The sequence below is a fragment of the Hemitrygon akajei genome, chromosome 10, assembly GCF_048418815.1.
Source record: "Hemitrygon akajei chromosome 10, sHemAka1.3, whole genome shotgun sequence".
Taxonomy (NCBI): domain Eukaryota; kingdom Metazoa; phylum Chordata; class Chondrichthyes; order Myliobatiformes; family Dasyatidae; genus Hemitrygon; species Hemitrygon akajei.
Genome location: NC_133133.1, coordinates 74238718 through 74253996, shown reverse-complemented (window position 1 = coordinate 74253996; position 15279 = coordinate 74238718). Strand labels below are relative to the sequence as shown.

The 15279-nt window shown below is 41.6% G+C and overlaps 1 protein-coding gene across 2 annotated transcripts in view; it reads right to left on the bottom strand.

Annotated features, from left to right (window-relative positions):
- Window positions 1-13211, bottom strand: part of LOC140734481 (gamma-aminobutyric acid receptor subunit alpha-3-like) — a 507133-nt gene extending 493922 nt beyond the window's left edge. Inside the window, exon 1 of one of the 2 annotated variants that reach the window (XM_073058484.1) lies at window positions 13110-13211. The gene's annotated coding sequence lies outside the window, so the exon portion shown is untranslated. The other variant, XM_073058483.1, reaches the window with a different exon arrangement.
- Window positions 13212-15279: the final 2068 nt, after the last annotated feature.

Here is a 15279-nt window from a genome sequence, read left to right as displayed (position 1 = left end):
AAGCAATTCAGAAAGTACAGGATATATACATCCCAAAGAGGAAGAAATATTCTGAATGATAACACAACCATGGCTAATAACAGAAGTCAAAGACAACATAAAAGTCAAAGAGGGTGTACATAATGAACAAAACTTAGTGGGAAGTGGAGGATCAGGAAGTTTTTAACAACCACAGAAAACAACTAAGAAAGTCATTAATAAGGGAAAGATGGAATACAACAGTCAGCTAGTCAATAATATTAAAGAGGAAACAAAAAGTTTCTTCAGATACATAAAGTGTAAAAGAGAGGTGAGAGTGGATATTGGATCCCTGGAAAACAAAGCTGGAGAGGTAGTAATGGGGGACAAGGAAATGGCGGACAAACTGAATGAGTATTTTGCATCAGTCTTCAGAATGGAAGACATTAGCAGTATGGAGGAAGTTCCTGGTGTCAGAGGGCATGATTTGTGTGAAGTTACCATAACTAGACAGAAAGTTCTTGGGAAACTGTATGGTCTGAAGGTAGATAGGTCACCTGGACCAGATTGTGTACATCCCAGAGATCTAAAAGGAGTGGCTGAAAAGATCACGGAGGCGTTAATAATGATCTTTCAAGTATCACTAGGATTCTGGAATGGTTCTGGAAGATTGGAAATTTGAAAATGCCATTCCACTCTTCAAGAAAGGAGAGGGGCAGAAGAAAGGAAACCATAGGCCAGTTAGTCTGACCCCAGTGGTTGGGAAGATGTTGGAATTGATTATTAAGGATGAGGTCTCGGGGTACTTGGAGGCACATGATTAAATAAGCCTTAGTCAACATGGTTTCCTCAAGGGAAAATGTTGCCTGATAAATCTGCTGAAGTTCTTTGAAGAAATAACAAGCCAGATAGACAAAGGAGAATCAACTGATGTTGCGTACTTGGATTTTCCAAAGACCTTTGTCAAGGTGCCACACATGAGACTGCTTATCAAGCTACGAGCCAATGGTATTTAAGGGAAGATTCTAGCATGGATAAGCAGTGGCTGATTGACAGGAGGAAAAGAGTGGGAATAAAGGGAGCCTTTTCTAGTTGCCTGCTGGTGACTAGTAGTGTTCCAGAGGGGTTTATGTTGGGACCGATTCTTTTGCGTTATATGTCAATGACTTGGATGATGGAATTGATGGCTTTATTGCAAAGTTTGCAGATGATATGAAGATAGGTGGAGGGGGCAAGTAGTTTTGAAGATGCAGAGAGGTCACAGAAGGACTTAGTCAGATTAGGAGAATGGGCAAAGAAGTGGCAGATGGAATACAGTGTCAGAAAATGTGTGGTCATGCACTTTGGTAGAAGAAATGAAAGGGTTGACTATTTTCTAAATGGAGACAATGGAGGTGCAAAGGGACTTTGAAGTCCTTGTGCAGGATTCCCTAAAGGTTATTTTGTAGGTTGAGTCTGTGGTGAGGAAGGTAAATGCAACATTAGCATTAACTTCAAGAGGACTAGAATATAAACACAAGGATGTAATGTTGAGACTTTATAAAGCACTGGTGAGGCCTCACTTGGAGTACTGTGAGCAGTTTTGTGCCCCTTATCTTAGAAAGAATGTGCTGAAACTGCAGCAGATTCTAAGGAAGTTCACGAAAATGATTCCAAGATGGAATAACTTGTCAGGTGAAGAACATTTGATGGCCATGGGTCTGTGTTCGATGGAATTCAGAATAATGAGGGGAGACCTCATTGAAACCTATCAAATGGTGAAAGGCCTTGATAGAGTGGACGTGGAAAGAATATATCCTATGGTGGGAGTGTCTAAGACCAGAGGACATAGCCTCAAAATATAGTGGGATCCTTTTAGAATGGAGATGAGGAGGAATTTCTTTAGTGAATCTGTGGAATTCTTTGTCACTGCCAGCTGTAGAAGCCAACTCTTTATATATATTGAAGGCAGAGGTTGATAGATTCTTGATTCTTGATTCAGGGCATAAAGCATTACAAGGAGAAGGCAGGAGATTGGGGCAGAGAGGAAAATTGGATCATCCATGGGGAAATGGCAGACCAGACTCAATAGGCTATATGGCCTAATTCAGCTCCTATATCTCATGGTCTCATGGTCTTACAGATTCACCAAGAATCATGAATAAGCCAAGTCCTTCCACACTTACGCAGTTTACTGGCAATCTAACTGATAACTAGAAATGCTTCAAACAGCAATTAAATGTCTATATATCATGGCTAGTGGAGTGGGAGTGGTAGATCAAAAATTGAAGATATCTATCTTTCTGCATTTAGTTGGCAAAGATGCTTTGGTTACCTATAACAGCCTTCAAATTGATGAGACATTTACATTGGACACTCTCATGACAAAATTTGATGAGTAGTTTGCCCCAAGTAAAAACATCATGCTTAAAAGATATGTTCTTCTCCTGTGACCAGAAACAAGGTGTTAGCTTTGACCAATACTTAGCCGAGCTTCACACACTGAGTAAGTCCTGTGAGTTTGGAGAATTGAGAGACTCACTAGCTAGAGGCAAAGTAATTTGCAGAACTTCAAATATTGGGCTCAGAGAAACGTTGCTCCATGAAAAAGATTTAACACCGGAAGAGGTTGTGGGTATGTGTAGGGCAGTGGACACCACACGAGATCAAGCTAAGGAGCTGCACAGGACAGAAACAACAGTGTCTGCTGTGAAAACAAAAGGGCAGAGTCAAGACATTTCCAAAGCAACAGCATAGCAAAGAGGCAGGTTCAAACAGCAAATGCAGCACATGGGGAGGCAGGCACATTCCAAAGACATGTCCTGCAATAATTGTAGGAAGAAAAGTGCTGCATTGTGGGGGCTACCAAGGGAAAGGTGCACATAGTCGATGAAAAAATTGAGGAAGCCCTTGTTGATTCTCTATGGACTGTGGGTGGTGGTAAAACAGAATGGATTGTTCCAGTGACTGTGAATGAGAAAGTAATTCCATTCAAGCTGGACACCAGAGCCCTGGTGAATCTGTTATTTATGGATGATTATACAACTCTCAAAGTAAAGAGACAATATGGAAAGGATGGCCAGCAACTAACAATGATTGTCCAATGTGTATTCAGGAGTACTGGGCATTCAGGGTTGAACTGTCAGTAGTGGAAGATATGGGCTTCAAAGGGAACAAGTTTGAGATTTCAGTGTTGCTACACAAGGAAATTCTCCAGAAGATACACGAAGGGCTTCTTGATGAGGAAAAATGTAGCAAAGTGCTCATGAAGTGATGAGCTGGCCAAGAATGAACCACAAGATAGGACAGACCATTGTTTCATGTGAGAAATGTCTAACCTACAGACCAAAACAGCAAGCAGAAAAGTTTATACCGTGCATCTGACAGGGCATACTTCAAATTTGGAGTTGATTTGTTTGAATGTAATGGGAAGAGTCACATTGCCTTAACAGACTACTTTTTCAATAACCCTGAGGTTGTAAAACTGCAATCAACATTCGGCAAAGTGGTCAACACCATCCTGAAAGCTGTGTTTGTGAGGCATGGAGTTTCATGGGACGTGGCATCAGACAATGGTCCACAGTTTTCCAGCTGTGAATTTGGGTTATTTGCCAGTGATTGGAGGTTTTGACATGTAATTTCAAGCCCATATCACCCAAAATCTAATGGCCTAGCAGAGAGCAGTCAAGTTACTGAAAGTTGTCATGAAGAAAGTGCAAGATGGACAAAGGGATTTCCACAAAAGTCTGATGACTTACAGAAGTGTGCCACTGCAGAATGGCCTTTCACCGGCCCAAATGCTGATGGGTCGATGGATATGAACTAACCTTCCAGTGCACAAAAAGCTATTGGCACCTAAAGGAGCACACAAGGTCAAATTGCCTAAAGTGAAAGGGAAAGAAAAACACAAACAGTATTATGATGAGACTTCAAAAGGCCTACCAGATCTGAAGCCTGGAGATCAACTGTGAATTTGAGTTCATGATTCTGGCATATGGTCCATGTAAGGATATGCACAAGAGGAAGTTGCTCCACATTCCTACCAGTTCCAGATGGAGCAAGGTACACCGTTGAGAAGGAACCATGTGGATCTACGACCACAATTCCCAACCCATAGCTGTGACAGATCACTGGTCAGTAAGCCAAAGGGCCAGCAGATGTAAAGAATAAACGTGTTGGTCAGAATTTTCAGAAAGACTCAAATACTAATGCTCCAAATACAAGCAATACACCTGTGGAAACATATAGCAGAGCAAAAAGTATTGTTAAACCACCTCAGAGACTGATTGAAAGTGTCTAAGTGAAAAAGGGTGTGCATTAGAATGTAAATATCTTTGTTACAAAGGATTAGTATTGTTTCTTACAGGTTTATGGGGATTTTATATTGTGTTTGTTTGTATTTAAAAGGGAAAGATGTGTCATTGTTTTTGTACGCAATGAAGAACTTCAGTTCCCAGTGGACAATGCGGGCAGGGAGTGTACTTCTGGAATTGGAAATGATGTGGGTGAGCTCATCGCATGTGCTCAGGCTGGAACAAAAGCCACTACTGTAAATAAATTAGTTCTAGTGTTCTTACCCACACTGTTCATCTTTATAAAGAACAAATGTTTACACCAGCTACATTCAATTAATAAGACCTTAGCTATAAGTCTTCAATTATGTCATAGGCACATACATGATATGAGTACTCTTTATGGTTTTGTTCTCCTGACCTAGGCAAAGACATACTTCTTACACAAACAATGCAGTGAAGATTCACTAGACTGGTTCGGAGGATATAAGGTTTGCCACCCAAGGAGAGATGAGTAAACTAGACTTAGATTCTATAGCACTTAGGAAAAACGAAGATATCACTGAAATGCTTTAATTGCTTTAGGGCTTACAGGCTGGATGCAGGGAATTTGTTTTCCTTAGCTGAGAAGTCTGGAATCAGGAGGTAAAGTCTCAGAATATGTGGTCATTTAGGATTGAGACCAGAAGAAATGTATTCACATAGACTGAGATGAATCTTTAGGGCTTTGTACCCCAGAGGGCAGTGAAAGCTCCATCACTGAGTTCATTCACACAGAAATAGGTCAGTTTCTTGGCATTAAGGAAATGAAGGGATGAAGTGCTTTGGTAAGAGAGTAGGCATGATCTCAATGAAAAGCACATTGGGTTTTGTGGGCTGGAGTATCAATTCCTATTTCTGCCTCCCCTTTCATTTGACATACTGTACATCAATAATGTGCCTTCAACAGTGACCCCTCAAATCACCAACTACTTTCTGTGAATTTTGTTCCAATTACATCTATCAAAAGCACATTACCCATGTGCCACAAACATCTATCTGTAGTGAGCTATTCATAAGTTCACAGCCATGTCCCAAAAAAAGAGGATGTCTAGTCAAGGGCCTTCAGTGAAGACCTATTTTCTTAAGTTTCAAGGCTAGAAGAATGTGGGATAAAACAGGACCAGGGACTGAATTGTGATGATCAGCAATGACCATATTAAATGGTGGCCATTGAATTAATCCCATGTTACCAAAGATAGCTATTGCCATCAATTACGTCACAGCCATGTGCTAGCAATTATGTTTGTGTGATGAGCCAGAGTTATCAATATTGTTTGCCCTCAATGATACATTAATAATGTGGCATGGATGACATTACAATGATGCGCCATCAGAGCTACATGCCAACAGCCATATATTAGGCTTGTGCACCGAATGGTACCACCAATGACCTTCAGCAATGTGCCATTGATGATATTACAGCCATATTATATCAAGGGTGGACCAAAAATAAGTCATGTTTATTCCTCTCTCTTACCATCAATGACAGAAACAGTGTGTTATTAATGATGATCTAGCCATGTACATGAATAATGTCCCAAAGGTGATATGTCCATGATTTACCAGCTATGTGGTCTCAGTGATATACCAACCATGTGGCATTATTGATATTACAGTCAACTTGTCATTAGTGATATTGGAACCTAGTAACAGAATGTATAGTAACAAAATCATAGCCTTGTGAATTCATTGAAAGACTGTTCAGAAGACATCAATGTGCCTTCCAGAAGATGCTAATGGTGTTAAATGCATACTGACTATTGATCATCAATGCCTCTATAGCTGTAGATCATGATACATCAGCGATCTGTCATCTATCATATTGGAGCCAAGTACAACCATAGGTATTGTGATGATAAATATATTAGGGATATGCCATGAATAATATGTTATCAGCCATTAAGGTCACAGCAGGATATAGATACATTGGAAAGTGGGAAAAGGAATGGCTGGTGGAATTTAATATAGATATGTGTGAAGTCATGCATTTAGAGAAATTAAATCAAGGAATATACAGATAGGGTATATCCTTCCTGAAGAAGTGTTGTAGAGCAGAGAGACCTGGAGGTCCCAGTACATAGTTCCCTGAAAGTGGTGACATAGGTAGACAGGGTAGTGAAGAGGACGTGTGACATGTTTGCCTTCATTGGATGAAGTGTTGACTGAAGGAGTTAGCACATCAGATTACTGGTATACAGAGCATTGGAAGGACTATACTTGGAATATTATGTGCAGTTCAGTTCACTGTATGATAGGAAGGATGTGAGCAAACTGGAAAAAGGATGCAGAAAAGCTTCACAGAGACGTTGCCAGGGCTGGAGGACTTGAGTTATGAAAGGACACCAGTGAGCCAGGAATGGTTTCCCTGGAGTGAAAGAGGCCAAGAAGTCATTCTAGGGAAGTTTATAGAATTGTGTGGGCATTGATAAGGTACATGGCCACAGCAGTTTTCCCAGAATGGGTGGTGGGGCTGACCTAATAGAGGTGTGTAACCTAATATAGGCATAAACTGGGCAGATAGCAGAAATAATCTACACATTGTGGAAGTGTCAAAAACAAGAGAGCAGAGGACTGAGAAGCAAGAAGGAAGATTTGAAGAGGACAGCATTTTCATACGGAAGGTGACAGGTATATGAAACAAGCTGCTAGATAGAGGCAGCTACAAATACAATGATCTGGTTCACGCAGAGAAGTCATTTAGAGGCAAATGGTTCTAGCTCAGCCAGGCATTTGGTTGGCATAGATGAGTTGGGCAAGTGGACCTGATTGTGGGCTCCATAACTATGTCTGTAAGGTTGTATCAGGCACCTGGCATTAATAAGGTTAGAATGATGCTGCTGCAAGGACATGGCTGGGGATGACCCCAAGTGCAGGACACAGGTGTGGAGACAGAGTCGGGAAGCATTAACACCGTAGCAAGCATGGAATAGGTATCCAAGAGAGTCTTTACGCAGAGACCAGGTTCACGTAGGGAATCCAGGAAATGATGCAGAACTTAGAACTGACAGTCCTGAAGAACCATGAAACGAGGTTACTCATACAAGAGTCGACCAATGAACTGGCAGTTCCCTGCTGTGATTCCAGGGTTTTTATCCTGCAGTTACTGATGGGAAGCAGGTGTGTATAATTAGTGGAACTGGGAATGATTGGAAATTAGATGAGGGGATTGAGGCCCAATTACTGAGTTAATAGTAAAGTGGGGCATTGCCTGCGGGAACCATAACAAATGCACCATTAATGAGATCATAAGCAAGTGCTAATATCATGTTCCTAATGGTACCACAAATTGGTCCCACCAGTGACGCACTATTGATATGCTATCCTGTGTGCCAGTGAGAGTACAAGCCCTTGTCAGTCCCTCAATGACATACCAGCTATGTGCCAATGAGCACAGACCATTTGATATCATCAATAATACTACAGCCTTCAACAATTTGTGATTAGCAATAAATTATAGCAATCAGTGTATCAGTAGTGATATACCAGCTTGCCAATGAAATGCCAATCTGTGTGTATTTTTATAACCCCACCATATACTGTGAATGATATTCCAGCAATGATATCATCATCATGAATTGTCACTGATATACCAGCTGTACACTTTCAGGGATACATCAATGGAACATCATCACACAAGAAACAAGGAGCAAGTGCAGGCCACTCAGACCCTCAAGCCTACCCCATCATTCAATATAATTACAACTGATTTGTGCTGGCCTTATCCTTTCTTCTGTGCCAGATCCCCATAGCCATCAATTCTTCAATCTTTCAAGTATTTATCTATCTTCAGCTTGAGAGCATCTAATGATCTGGTCTTTGCCACCCTTGGGAGCAGAGAATTCCAGAAATATAAAAGCTGTGTCCTTATAAAGGCAGAGGAGATGGAGTGTGTTTTGCGATCAGCTCATCATACAAAACAATTCCGATAGTTAGAGATGGAATCAGGTGCACGTCAGCTCTAGCAGGGGTTTGCAGGCCATTACTTCCTACAGAGCAAACTCTACATCGCAAATAGCTGTGATGCTTCGCTCCTGGATGAGCTAAACACCTTTTATGAACACTTTGAGTAAAATTACATTTATGTGAATCCTGTAGTATGTGATCTCTGTCTCAGAGGCCGACATCAGAATGTCTTTCAAGAGGGTAAGCCCCACAAGGTGTCTGGCCCTGATGGTGTACCTGTCACTAAAAACCTGTGCCAACCAACTGGCGGGAGTGTTCAATCTCTCACCGTTGCTGTCAGAAGTTCCTCCCCTCTTCAACAATCATACCAGTGCCCAAGAAGAGCAGTGGGAGCTGCCTCAATGGCTACTTGTACTTGTACTTAGATATTCTGTGATGAAGTGCTTTGAGAGGTTGGTCATGGCCAGAATCAACTGCTGCCTAAATTAGGACTTGGACCCATTGTAATTTGCCTATCGCTACACTACGTCTACAGTAGATGAAATCTCACTGGCTATCAACTCAGCCTTTAATCACTGGGATAATAAGAATACCTACGTCAGGCTGATGCATATTGACTAGACCTCAGTTTTTAACATGACCGTAGCCTCTGTTCTAATACACAAGCTCTAAATCCTGGACATCTGTCCCTCCCTCTGCAACAGGATCCTTGACTACCTCATGAAGAGACTACAGTCAAAATGGATCACATCTCTTTCCCACTTACAATAAATACTGGTGCATCTCAAGGATGTGTGCTTAGCCCACTGTTCTACTCTCTCTCCACCCACAACTGTATGGCTAGGCACAGCTCAAACTCCAACTAGAACTCTTTCAATGACAGAACTATTGTTGGCAGAATTTCAGATGGTGATGAGGTGGCATACAGGGGTGAGATAGATCAGCTGGTTGAGTTGTGTCATAACAACAACTTTGCACTCAATGTCAGAAAGACCAAGGAATTGATTGTGGGCTTCAGGAAGGGCAAGTTGAGAGAACACACACCAGTCCTCATCGAGGGATCAGCAGAGGAAAGGGTGAGCAGTTTAAATTCGTGGACGCCAACAACTTTCAAGAGCTATAAATGCCGAATATTTTGATGTATTTACAAAGAAGGTATGACAAAAAAATCAAAAAACACAGGAGAAGATATTAATATCCCTGGTGCCAATGGGTGGTGAGCACTTGCTCAAGACTGCCTTGATGTTGGGAGTGGTACAGAGTTGGCACGCAGGGGTTTTCAAGTGGGTACCATCTTCCGTCAATGTTTCATTGATGAGCCCACTACATTTCTGGAGGGCTCAGCGATGACTTCTAGTGTCCCAGATCTCTTGATGCTACTTTGGAGGCCAGGTGAGGTATTTTCACTTGATCCAAAGCCATTGACTGCTTCTTTCCATCACTTCTGATGTGGCTGTGATGGTTTGCTGTGGAGTCTAACCATGGATCCTTAGCTCCTTCAGCAATTTGATGCTGAATGTGGCTATAAATCCCCTACAACCCAGGTCCACAGAACAAACTTTGGTTTTCCAGCCCCAGCGCTGAGCTTTTGCTGCTAGATCTGTAGAGTGTAGCCTTTTGCACTCATATACTTCAGCCACTGAATCCTCCCACAGGACTGTGAGTTCCAAAAAAAAAATAGACAATCCATAACGAATTGGACCAGGGAACAAGTCTGGTCTAAAGTTGGTGGTAGCAATTTCCAGTGGAAAGACGAGTTGCTTATTGACAAATGTCCAAATGTCCTGTGTCTGGCTTAGGAGGGAGATTAGTTGGTCTTTTCCACCCCCTTTCAGATGAATGCTGCTGGTGTCAGAGCGTTAGTTGCTCTAGGGGGAAAGGAGTTGGTTGCTATCCTCTTGGTCTTGATTGCTGTTGCCAGACTCTTCAAGACCTGGTTGTGACGCCACGTGTATCTGCCTTGTGCAAGGCTGGTTTTGCAACTTGCCAGCAGCTACATTTCATTAGGAGTTTGAGGAGGCTTGGAATGTCACCAAAGACTCTCACAATTTTCTCCATGTGTAACATGGAGAGTATTCTAACTGGTTGCATCACCATCTAATATGGAGGGGCCACTATGCAGGATTGGGAAAAGCTGCAGAAAGTTGTAAACTCAGGCAGCTCTACCATGGGCACTAGTTTCCCCAGCACTGAAGGCACCTTCAAAATGCGACGCCTCGAAGAGACGGCATCCATCGGTAAGGACCCTGTTATCTAGGACACGCCCTCTTCTCATTGCTACTATCAAGGAGGAGCTACAAAAGCTTGAAGGCACATACTTAACACTTCAGGAAGAGCTTCTTCCCCTCCACTACCCAATTTCTGAATGGGGAATGACCCCTGAATGCTACCTTGCTATTATATAAACTCTCTTTTTGAGTACTTATTTAATTTAAAAATATATATTTATTGTAATTTATAGTTTTTTTATTAATGTGCTGCTGCTGTAAAACAACAAATTTTATGACATAAGCCAGTGATAGTAAACCTGATTCTGATTCTCTGAGAGAAGAAATTTCCACACACCACTCTATTAAATGACCAGTCCTTTATCCTGTTACTGTGCTCCCTGGTCTGTGCCCCTCCCACTAGTAAAAACAGCTCAGCATCTATCCAGTCAACCCCCCTCAGGATCCTGGCCTAAGCAAGTGTATCTGATACGTCATGGTAACAAGCCTTCATTGGGATTCAGTGTGGAAGCAATGATATTCCAGCAATGTGCCATCCATGTTTATACCAGACATATGCAGGTATCATCAGAGATATCACAACTATATTCTGTCAGTAATATACCAGCCATTTGCTCGAAGGATGTACCAGCAACATACCAGTAATGATAAACCTGCTGCGTGCCATTAATGAAATACCATCAGTGCCACAGCAACCCATTAGTAATCCAGCCTTGTGCCAGTCATGTGCCTTCGATGATAAAGCAGCATGAGTCATCCATGTCACCAGAGACACATAGTTATTAACGGAATATCAGGAAAGTGGCATCTGAGGTGTATCAGTAATAACTTATTTAAGTAAGTTTTATCTTACACAGCAGCCCCACCATTGCAGGCTTGTTGCCTGCATGGCGTGAATGGCATGTTTTAGTAGTAACTTTAGCAGCACGTATAGAGTGGTATCCACGTGCCTCAAGTGACAATGGAGCCATGTGCCCCTCTGCCCATGTCTGGTGACGGCTCCCACAGGTTCTACTACTGAGATCGATCTTCATTAAACTGCCCTTTCAAAGCTGAACACGACACTGAGTGGACGCATCCATGATGGACTTCCTCTCCTACAGCACATGGACACATGTCAAGGGAATTTCTCCTTTGTAATAAATCTCTGCTTAGCTGTCCTCGGTTTCATTACCAGTGGTTTGTGCCAGATCTGTATACAGCACTCCTGGGATCAAGAAATAACTCCAAGATATTTATAAAGTATAATTTATTTAGTTTTTTTTTATTTTGTTGCAGGGAGAAGGAGACAAAATGTGTGGTCAGGATTTGATGGAGTCTGCATCTCGCGGGCATTCAGTGGTGTGCAGAGAGAGGCCACTTTTTGTTAGCTCTAAAGACTAGGGATATTGGGGCAGCCAGTGTATTCAGTGCGTGCAGTAGATCTACAAGTAATCACACAAGCCCGTTCAAGCTCCGACTGGATGAAATACAATAAAGTACAACGAGAACACAGCAGCTGTGTGTGAGGGGATATTTCCTGCTTACTAGTCTACCGAAAACTGTTCAGCCCTTCAAGTCCTTCAGCACAAATCCTCCGCTTCTGCAAAGACATTGGATCCATTGCCTATCTGATTTACTGCATGTTGATATCAACGTGGTACCACAGACAGCACAATGAAATGTCACACAGACCGGCATTCTGTCACACAAGGGTATTTATGGCGAGACTGCAGAAACAATCCACTAGTGATAACAAAAGCACAGACATTCACATGAACTGCAAGATATTTGCATTTATTTCTAAGCAGACCCCTGAATCAATGCTCGCTAAACCTGTGCCATCTCTGAACTTAAAGCCACAAACATTTCCTGAGAGAAGGAAGTTTATTATAATTTATTACTGCAACACTACGTCATGTCACCTTTGTTCTTTCAACACAATTTCAACACCACATGCACCACCCTCCAAAATAAAATAAAATTTTCTTATAAAAACTGAAATGTTTTAGTGACCAAATTGCTCACTACTAATTGAAGAGGTGGAATTAAGTGTATTGCATTTCAATTGCCAATTACTGTTCAATGAGCTACTGTCTCACCAGTCACTCGACAATAGCTGTTAAAGGAACATTCTCAGACCATGCCAGAATTATTTTATATTCCAAAGCCCTAGCATAGCCCCTCGTTTTACTAAATGCTTTTACCTTATTTTCAAAATAAAGAGTTATTTTCAACTTATTCAAATAACTGCTCACCTTAAAAATGATTTATATTTTCAACACCCTTTGGATAAACTTGCAGCAAACACTTTGACTCATCCTTGTTGTTCCTGTCTCTCTCCCCTTCTCTCCATTCTCTGAAGCTGGACTCTATGACATATTGTGGAACAGTCCTTCTGTAGCTCTGCCACAGAACGTATTTTCAAATAAATTGATTCACTTTACAGTCCGGCATGCTGGATCCTGAGCTCATGCATTAAAACATTTCCAGAGCTATGGATACGGCTCTCTGGCTCTTCTATCAAGCTGGATGCTGACATTTGAAGGTGCTGACTTTTTTTTTTCCAGACACTTCTTGATTATTATTTTGTCTGGAATCGAAATCACCAATTCATATACCTCCTTCCATCTGACAGAGAGCCCTGCATTCAGCTCAATCAGCAGCCCAGACTCCCACTGCAAGCAGACTACACAACAAGCAGACAATCATAGAGCTCAGCCCTTACCAGTGCCGGAATATTTCTAAAAAACACAAATCCTCCTGCCGGCGCAGTGTCTCACTAATATCCCACAATGTGTCTGGGAGATGCTGTTTGTAGAAAGAGAAGAATATATATGTTTGCTGCTTTTTCTCCCCCACTGAAAGGAGCAGAGCAGATTCCCCCTGGAGGTGGATTCAGTGATGTCTGACCTGTTCAAATCACCAAACGCATACAGGCAAATATAAATACACACACACACACACACACACGGGGAAACACACACTCACACATATAGGCACACACAGAAACACTTACATATAGAAACACACATACACATTACAAACATACACTCACGCCTGCACGTTTTGGAAGTGCTCATTTGAACATACTGTGCATGCTCACACATATCTGGATATATTTATGCTGAAATACAAACATAGACCTGCACTTACAGACCAAAATTCAGATACACACACTGTGGTCAGCATTTTCATATCTACATCAGGGTTAGACTGTCCCTGTGTGCGCTGACCGACTCCTGCAGACACACACACATATAAACAATTACACATGGAAGCACATATACACACACACACAACCTATCATTCACACACCTACATACAGAGGTATACACAAGCATGTACTCACACATTTTGCACGCATCAGCAAATGGTCACAGACGGAGAATTACATACAAAACGATGCGCACAGATTTGTACACTGTCAGATACTGAAATGCGAACATACTCTATGCCAAAAATATCAATACAAAACTTTAATTGGACAAAGCACCCCAAGATATTTCACGTGAGCATTATCCATGAAACTTTGAGTTTAAAAAAGTGCTTTATAAATTTGAGATGACTGAAAGATAAACTGCACTGATACTACAACCTAGACTCACCTTCAAGGACTCTATAACTCATGTTCTCAGTATTATTTATTTTTGTATTTTTGTATTTGCAGTTTCTCTTTTGCACCTTAGTTGTTCGTCTGTCTTTGTGTGTACTTTCTCATTGATTCTGTTTTATTTCTTTGTTCTATTGTGAATGCCTGCAAGAAAATGCATCTCAGGCTGTTATATGGTAACATATATGCATTTTCATAATACATTTGCTTTGAAAGAGGTTCTCAAAGAAGGCTAGAGAAGGTCCAGTGAGGAATTGTCATGGCACCTGTAGGCATTGTACACTTACAATGACACAGGAGGCCATTCAGCCCACTATGCATTGCTTTCCAGAGGGACAATCTGAGCAGCCCCATCCCCTCTCTCTTTTTCCAACAGATTATTCTCAGCAGACCCATTCCCCCACTTTCTTTCTCTGTAACCTCATTCTCACACATGTCCATGAACTCCCCTTTGATTGTTTTTGCCATTAACTCATATACTCACAGTAATTTACAGTGGTCAATTAATCTACCACTATAGTGGTCTTGGGACTAAAACCAGAGTGTCTGGCAGAATGTCAAGCAACCCTATGGAGAACATAGAGACTCCACACAGACAACCCAAGAGGCTGGGATCAAACCACCCTCTGGCACTTTAATGTGGTGACTCCATCTGTTTCCCCACACTCTCACATTGCCAACATGTGCAGGGAGTGTAGACATAAGGTTGGAGAATTGTGAGAGAATGCAGAGAAGGGGGCCACAAGGTAGATAAAGGAAATGTAAACAAAGTATGAGAAATCTAAATGTGGGGGGGGGGGGGGAAATAGAATGGGGGTGTGGTTGGTTGTTGACTGTCAGTCCAATTCAGAAGGAATACATTGATGACTCATCAGGTAGAGGTTTTGACACAGGCATCAAGATAAAAGAACACACAGAAAGATTCATATGTGCTTCCATAGGTAAACATACTTACATAGAAATAACATGGATCAGTGTAGACACATATACCATTTATTTTACACACACACACACCAATTTCAGTTCACAAACACATAATCTATTATTTCACGCACATCACCGTGACTCCCTATTCCTATCCTATTAGCATTCATCAGACACAATCCTGTTTAGCTGGAGCACTTAATACCTACTGAGGAATTATAAAAAGGGATTTTCCATCACCATGGCAACAGATGCAAGACTGATGAAGCATCTTACCACATCCTTCTCCTTCCTTTCCATTTTATTGTTTGTGTTTTCCATTTCATTTCTGACCTCTTTTTTCCTGCTAGGCTGGGTTTTT